The 7,582-nt window shown below is 30.2% G+C and overlaps 2 long non-coding RNA genes across 2 annotated transcripts; one reads left to right on the top strand and one right to left on the bottom strand.

Annotated features, from left to right (window-relative positions):
- Positions 1-71: 71 nt before the first annotated feature.
- On the top strand, positions 72-3,839 carry LOC110805493 (uncharacterized). Its single transcript, XR_002538028.2, has 4 exons — positions 72-299; positions 576-2,594; positions 3,237-3,303; positions 3,616-3,839. It is a non-coding gene; the product is annotated as an uncharacterized lncRNA (long non-coding RNA).
- Positions 3,840-4,509: 670 nt separating this feature from the next.
- On the bottom strand, positions 4,510-6,964 carry LOC130459863 (uncharacterized). Its single transcript, XR_008919571.1, has 4 exons — positions 6,504-6,964; positions 6,331-6,418; positions 5,879-5,996; positions 4,510-4,771 (listed from the first exon to the last, which is right to left on the bottom strand). It is a non-coding gene; the product is annotated as an uncharacterized lncRNA (long non-coding RNA).
- Positions 6,965-7,582: the final 618 nt, after the last annotated feature.

Here is a 7,582-nt window from a genome sequence, read left to right on the forward strand (position 1 = left end):
CTTCTCTCTCTTCAATTCCTTTCTCTTTCTTATTCGAACACCACCGACGATCTTCCTCGATGATTGCCGCCGTCGCTGCTCTCCTCTCGTCGTCAATTCTTCTCTCCTCTCGCCACTGCTTGCCTCTCTCCGCCGCCAATGTTCGCCTTTCGCCGCCGCCAGTCGCAACAATTAAATCGCCGAATTCTATCGCCGCCGGTCGTAGATCTCCGATCACCGCTCACAACTCGCCACTCGTCGCTTGCAACTCGCCGCGCCGCTCGCCGATCGCAGCAATCCGGCGACTTCACGGTTATCTGGTAAGAAATTGATTAATTGAAATAGATTGAATTGGAGAATCGTATTAATTAACTTACCGAATTGAAATCGATTGAAAAATCGAAATCGAATTGAGGGGATTATCCGGCAAATTCGACTTCTCAATCTACGAGCATCGAGTTTTGAATTGAAATCGATTTCTCAATTCACAAAATCGATTTCGAACAATCAGGCGTTTTGAATTAAAATCGATTTTTCTGCGTCTGAGTTGCTGCTTCGGGCGTTGTTCTAATGTAAGTTGTGTCTTGCTATTGCAGGTGTGACTGGTTCAGGTTGCTGGCCTGGTCAGGTTGCTGATGCAGTTTCTGGCCTGGTAGGTTCTGGCCAATTTCAAGTTGTTGTTTGGATATTTCTTGTTTTACTTCCTTTTGGTAATAAAACTTCTATTTTACCAAAAAAAAATTAAAATCGATTTTAATCGATTTCTCATTTCAAAACTCGAAAAAAATCGAACCAAAGTTTGAACGAAATCGTCGGTGTTCTTCCTATCATTTCCAATCCAGCATCGGTGGCGGCAGCGACGGAGTTGGAAGCGAGGGAGGCAACAAAATCGAACAAAAAATCCGGCGAAATCGAATTGATTGTGGTGGTGGTGGCTGAACTGGTATGTGGTGGTGGTGGTGGCATTCTCAATTGATTGTTCAAAATGTACTCGGATTTTGCAAAATGCAAAAATTAGAACATACTATAATAAATTTAGAACATGCTTGAATATATTTTAGAACATGCTTGAATAACATTTGAACATTGTTGAATAAAGTTAGTACATGCTTGAATAAATTTAGAACATGTTTGAATAAAGTTAACATGCTTGAATAAATTTTGAAACACAGATGAATAAAGTTAGAACATGCTTGGATAAATTTAGAAAAATTGAATAAATATAGAACATGTTAGAATAAATTTAGAACATGCTTGAACGGTTTTAGAACATGTTTAATAATTTTAGAACATGCTTGAGTTAATTTTGAAACACGGTTGAATAAAGTTAGAACATACTGAAAGCTTGAATAAATTTAGAACATGCTTGAATTATTTTTGAAACACGATTGAATGTTATAACTTGCTGAAAGCTTGAATAAATTTAGAAATGCTTGAATAAATTCAGAACATGCTTGAATGGATTAAGAACATGCTTGAATAAATTTAGAACATGGTTGAATAAATTTATAACATGTTTAATAATTTTAGAACATGCTTGAATTAATTTAGAACATGAGCTTGAAATTTTAGAACATGTATATATGTATATGTGTTGACTAGGTTCTCATGTTCTAAATTTAGAACATTGTTGAATAAATTTAGAACATTGTTGAATAAATTTAGAACATGCTTGAATAAATTTAGAACATGGTTGAAAAAATTTAGAACATCGTTGAATAAATTTATAAATGCTTAAATAAATTTAGAACATGAGCTTGAAAATTTAGAAAATAGTTGAATAATTTTGCAACATGCTTGAATTAATTTAGTACATGAGCTTAAAAATTTAGAACATGGTTGAATAAAATTAAAACATACTTGAATAAATTTAGAATATGCTTGAAAAAATTTAGAACATCGTTGAATAAATTTAGAACACGAGCTTGAAAATTTAGAACATGGTTGAATAAATTTAGAACATGGTTGAACAAATTTAGAATATGATTGGACAAATTTAGAACATGGTTGAACAAATTTAGAACATGGTTGAACAAATTTAGAACATGAGCTTGAAAATTTAGAACATGGTTGGACAAATTTTGAACATGGTTGGACAAATTTTGAACATGGTTGAACAAATTTTGAACATGGTTGAAATTTTTTTGAACATGGTTGAACAAATTTTGAACATGGTTGAACAAATATAGAACATGGAGAGTGTAAAAGTGTTTTTACCGTAAGAAGTGTTCTTACCTAAGGAGGTGTTCTTACCGGATCCCTCTATAGAGGAAGGCTCATGTGAGAACACCCCCTTTATGTGAGAACACAATCTTATGTGAGAATAAATTTGGGCCTTTGGATATTTTCTAATCTAACATCTCAAAATCAAGGGTTTAGTAATGGTATTTTTGTAAATTTATTGAACAATTACCCAGCCATTTTCCTCCTTCTTCACGCTCACTGCTTCTCTAAAATCTACAGACCTCTATTTTTTCTCTCTTCATTGTGCCGCCATTAGAGGCTTAGAGCTTCAATTAAGGTTTGAGTACACTTCACTTTTGGCCTAATAGGCGCGATTTCACCCCAGATTCTCAAATATATTCACCACATTTCCAGATTTCGTGAGTTTATAGGTATTATTTCATTTTTGTTTAATTTTTCAATTTTTATTTTCAGGATTATATGTGATTAATTTTGTGATTTTAGAACGAAATTGTTGAATTAGATTGTATTTTGGAACGATTATGTGTACTTTGATTCAATTTCGTTCTTAAATTTTTGTTTTTTTATTTGAATTCGATCATATTTTGCTAAATCGTATTGAATCCGAACACGGACTTGCGAATTCATATAATTGTGCGACAATTGAAATCATGTTGTTCTTTGATTCGATTATGTAAATTGTTTGATTATTGTTGTGTTTTTCATTCTTTTTAATTTCACATTAATCATTATTCTTTCTGTTTATGCTATGTAATTAGAAGTTTTCATAATCCATTATCGTTAATCGTTGGATCTGGTGCGTTTTCTGATTAATATGTCAATAGTTTAATGTTTTGGATAATTGTTCCTTTTGTTCTGAATAATTGTTTTAAATGTTCTGAATAACTGATGTTTTTTATTTTTGAACTAAAATGAAATTGACAGTGTTGATGTTTTGAATAATTGCTTATGATGTTCTGAATAATTGCTCTTCTTGTTTTGCACTTTTATTCATATGTTCTATGTTATCATTATATATATGTTATGAACTGTTTTCTCACATTCTTTTGTAGATTCAGTTATGCAAAGGACGCGAGGATCTTGGCCGGTTACCATGATATCCGAAATTTTCCGGAAAAAGTAAAGTTAACTTTATAACTTTTTATAACTTGATTTGAATATTTAGATTACCATTTTTATTTCTTCCATGATCTGAATAAATGTACATCATGTTCTGAAAAATATGCATGTTCTAAAAAATATACAACATGTTCTAAACTTTACACAACATGTTCTAGGAAACTTTGCATTGTGTTCTACACAATATGCTTAATGTTCTAAACAATATACATGATGTTCTAAAATATGTACAGAATATTCTAATTTGTAGTAATTTTATTATTTTTTGTTTAGTTGTCTTGAAACTAATCCTTTTTATTTTTGTTATTTCAGGACTTCATCGAATCTGTTTCTTCAAACAATACTCGATTTCAATATTTGTTGTGCAACTAGAGTTGATGATTTTATTTGTTACATCTTTTTTTTTGTTTACTTTTGAAGAATTATGTAATGATGTACTCTTTGTTATATCATTTTTTTATATCTTATTTTTAGTGTTACATCTTAGTTACTATTCTGGATTGACACAGTGTTATGATTCAAATTGTTATATAAATTTATATGTTGTATTCTAAAGGTATTTTGTTTTGCTGACCATGTTCTAAAATTAAACACCTTTTGTTCTATATATTGTTGATCATGTTCTAAATTTTTACATCTTTTGTTCTACATAGAAAATAGAATATAGTTTTACTAACTTTTGAACATAGTTTAGCTAGTAGATTTGCAAAGTATATGACTTCTTCTTTAATCGATTCATTAGCATGTCACATCAAAAGTAAATCGTGAAACTTTCAAACAGTTAAATCGTCAAGCAAATGAATGTATTACAAGTTGATCAAAACCATCCAAGATAGAAATTAATTCAACCATTGATGCTAAAGAATATGATCCCCTCAAATTTGATTCTCTGTTGCGCATTTACTTTGACTTTGAAATAAAATTATGTTCGAATTGTCATATAAATTTATATGTTTTATTCTAAGCGTATTTTGGTTTTGTTGATCATGTTCTAAAATTAAACACCTTTTCTACGTATTGTTGATCATGTTCTAAATTTTTCATCTTTTGTTCTACATAGAAGAATAGAATATACTTTTTTTTACAGATCTTTGAACATGGTTTAGCTAGTATAATTGTGAAGTACTTGACTTCTTTTTTAATGGATTCATGAGCATATACATTACATGTTTATTCGTCAAATTAAACTTCAAACAAGGTTAAAACTTTGAAAATGAATTGAATCTATTACAAGTTGATCAAAACCATCCAATATAAAAAATGTCGGTTTACTAATTTTACGAACTCAACATAAAGTATTTACAAGAAATTCAACATTTGATGTTACAAAGACATTATGATTCCGTTAAATTTGATTCTTTGTTGCCCATTTCCTTGACTTTGAAACCATAACACGACGCTCATCATTTTCCTTGTGCGTCAATATCTTACCACAATACTCAACCATCAATCTCTTCATTTTCTCAAACTGCAATGAATAAAATTTTGAATATTAGAAACAATAAAATAGCATATGTTCTACATTTACAAAGTAGATGTTCTGAATTCACAAAGTAGATGTTCTGAATTCACAAAGTAGATGTTCTGAATTCACAAAGTGGATGTTCTGAATTCACAAAGTGGATGTTCTGAATTCACAGAGTGCATATGTTCTACATTTACAAAGTAGATGTTCTGAATTCACAAAGTAGATGTTCTGAATTCACAAAGTAGATGTTATGAATTCACAAAGTGGATGTTCTGAATTCCTAACCTAAATGGTCTGAATTCTAAAACATATGTTATGAGTTCCCAAACTAAATGTTCTGCATCCCTAAGCTAAATGTTCTGAATTCTCAAACTAAATGTTTTGAATTGACGCAAATACACATGAAAGATCGAACACACACACATGCAACGTACACAATAAGCGTAACTACAACCAACATAGATTGAAAACATCACAATCTCGTATGGGTACGTGGATAAGTATCATGCTTTGAAACGATTTAGTACAATTTAGATTAGAAGAACCATATAAGGTTTATCATTAAATATAAAATAAACTTACGTCGTCCTTTTTCAATCATTAATTAATATTGACATTGCTTTTCCATTTCACCATTCATGTTGTTTGTTCTGTTGTGCTCTATATTCTAAAAGTTTTAAAAAAAAATCTCTAAGCATGTATTGTATTTATGTATATTTTAGGAACGCAACAAGCTATCAGAAAAAGAAATATTCCCAAATCTAAGGGTTATTGGTAAACAAACTATTAACAATAACCAAACAATGTTGTACATAAGCTAACTAGAATAATTGTAAGACACAAGAAGCCAACAGTACAAGAGTTGATTTGATGTCACAAAGTCACACACAAGTTTTTAAATATGGTAAGTGTAGCCAAATAAGATCTAAAGTCTTCTAATATCTTCCATTTCTCAACACTTGAACCATCACTATCCCTAATTTTTGAGGTTCAAAAAAGTAACTTTCATGTTCTAAATATTACACAATTTTGTTCTAAACAATGAAACTGTATGTTCTAGATTGTTAAACTTTCATGTTCTAAGGAATTGAGATTATAAAATATTACCCAATATTTTCAAGGATGTCCTTCAAAAGTGATTCTTCGGCAATTGGGCTACCAATGCCCTCTGGCTCCGATGTTTTAGCGTGTTTAATCTCATTTCCTTCCTTTGAATATTCCCTATCTACAAATTCAGAACATATAAGTATAAGTTTTAGAACATCATGATTTTTTTTTCATAAAATCAGGAAATATATTTTGAAAAATTCACAAATTAATTCAAAAATTAAAAAAAATCAGAAGTTAATCACCCAAAAATTAAAAAATTCTAAAACTAATCACAGATAAATTCAGAAAACATGAATAATTAATCACAAAAATTCAGAACAAACTGATTCTGATTTCAGAAAATAATCAGAAAAACTGAGAACAAACTGATTCCAAATTCAGATAAAATAAAACAACAAATACAACATCAAATAATACAATTCGAACATTCAACCAACTCAATTGCTTACGAATTTTTTTGTAGTTTTCAATTCAGAAGTAGTGTTTTTATCTTCATTCTCGCGCACTTCATCCTCACTTCGAATATGAACCTTTTTCCTTAAAATTAAAAATACAGAAAATTAACACAAATCAATGATTAAAAACTTGTAGTATAGTTCGTATTTTTTGTAGGAATTCTTACCTTTTTCTTATTCCATAGGTTCTTCACTTTGATTTGTAGCTAGCTTCTTTTTCTTTTGTCATCTTCAATTTTGAATTTCTAGGTTTTAATTCACGTAGTTTTTCAAGAATAAGAAGAATTATAGATGAAATCGGCAATAATTTGGTTTGAAGCAACAATATTCAGCTGTAATTGGCAAGAAAATGACGAGAAATCGGAGATGTTCAAGCTTCTATGGAGGTTTTGAGGAGAGAGGAATGGCAGTATTGAAGAGAGAGAGAGAGAGAGAGAGAGAGAGAGAGAGAGAGAGAGAGAGAAAAAGTGGTAGAAACTAATTTTGGAGAGAGAAAATAGCGTTTCATCATTAAATGGGAAGGTGGATGATTTATGTTGAATTACAATGTTTCCATTAGTTGTTTTAATCCTAGCCTTCCGACTGAATCTAATCCGTAGTATTAGATTCATTCTCATATATACTAGTATAGTAGTATACTCACATAGGAACCTATTTTCACCGGATCCCTCCCCTGTATATATATATATATATATATATATATATATATATATATATATATATATATATATATATATATATATATATATATATATATATATATATATATATATATATATATATATATATATATATATATGAACACTCTCTAGACCGTTGGATGAAATCAAATCTAACAACCGAGATTTATTATCATGGTAATGGAATTTTCGTAATTTTTATGAAAAATAATATTTCCGATTCAGAATTTATTTCCGATTCGGAATTTATTTCCAATTCCGGCAATATTTCCGATTCCGGTAATTTTCGTTTCCGGCAATATTTCCGATTCCGACAATATTTCTATTTCCGATAATATTTTCTGATACGTACCATGTTTCCGTTTCCGGCAACATCTACGACTTGGATAATATTTATATTTCTGTTATGATCCATATTTCCGTTTCCGGCAATATCATCATTTGCGGAGTATTCATATTTTGCTTTTGACGATTTCAGCTCCCACTGGAACCGAGATTCGTTGATTCCGAATATTCATAAATAAAGTATTTAATTCACATAAATACTTGATCCGTTCACGTACTAT

Source organism: Spinacia oleracea, chromosome 4 (assembly GCF_020520425.1).
Source record: "Spinacia oleracea cultivar Varoflay chromosome 4, BTI_SOV_V1, whole genome shotgun sequence".
Taxonomy (NCBI): Eukaryota; Viridiplantae; Streptophyta; class Magnoliopsida; order Caryophyllales; family Amaranthaceae; genus Spinacia; species Spinacia oleracea.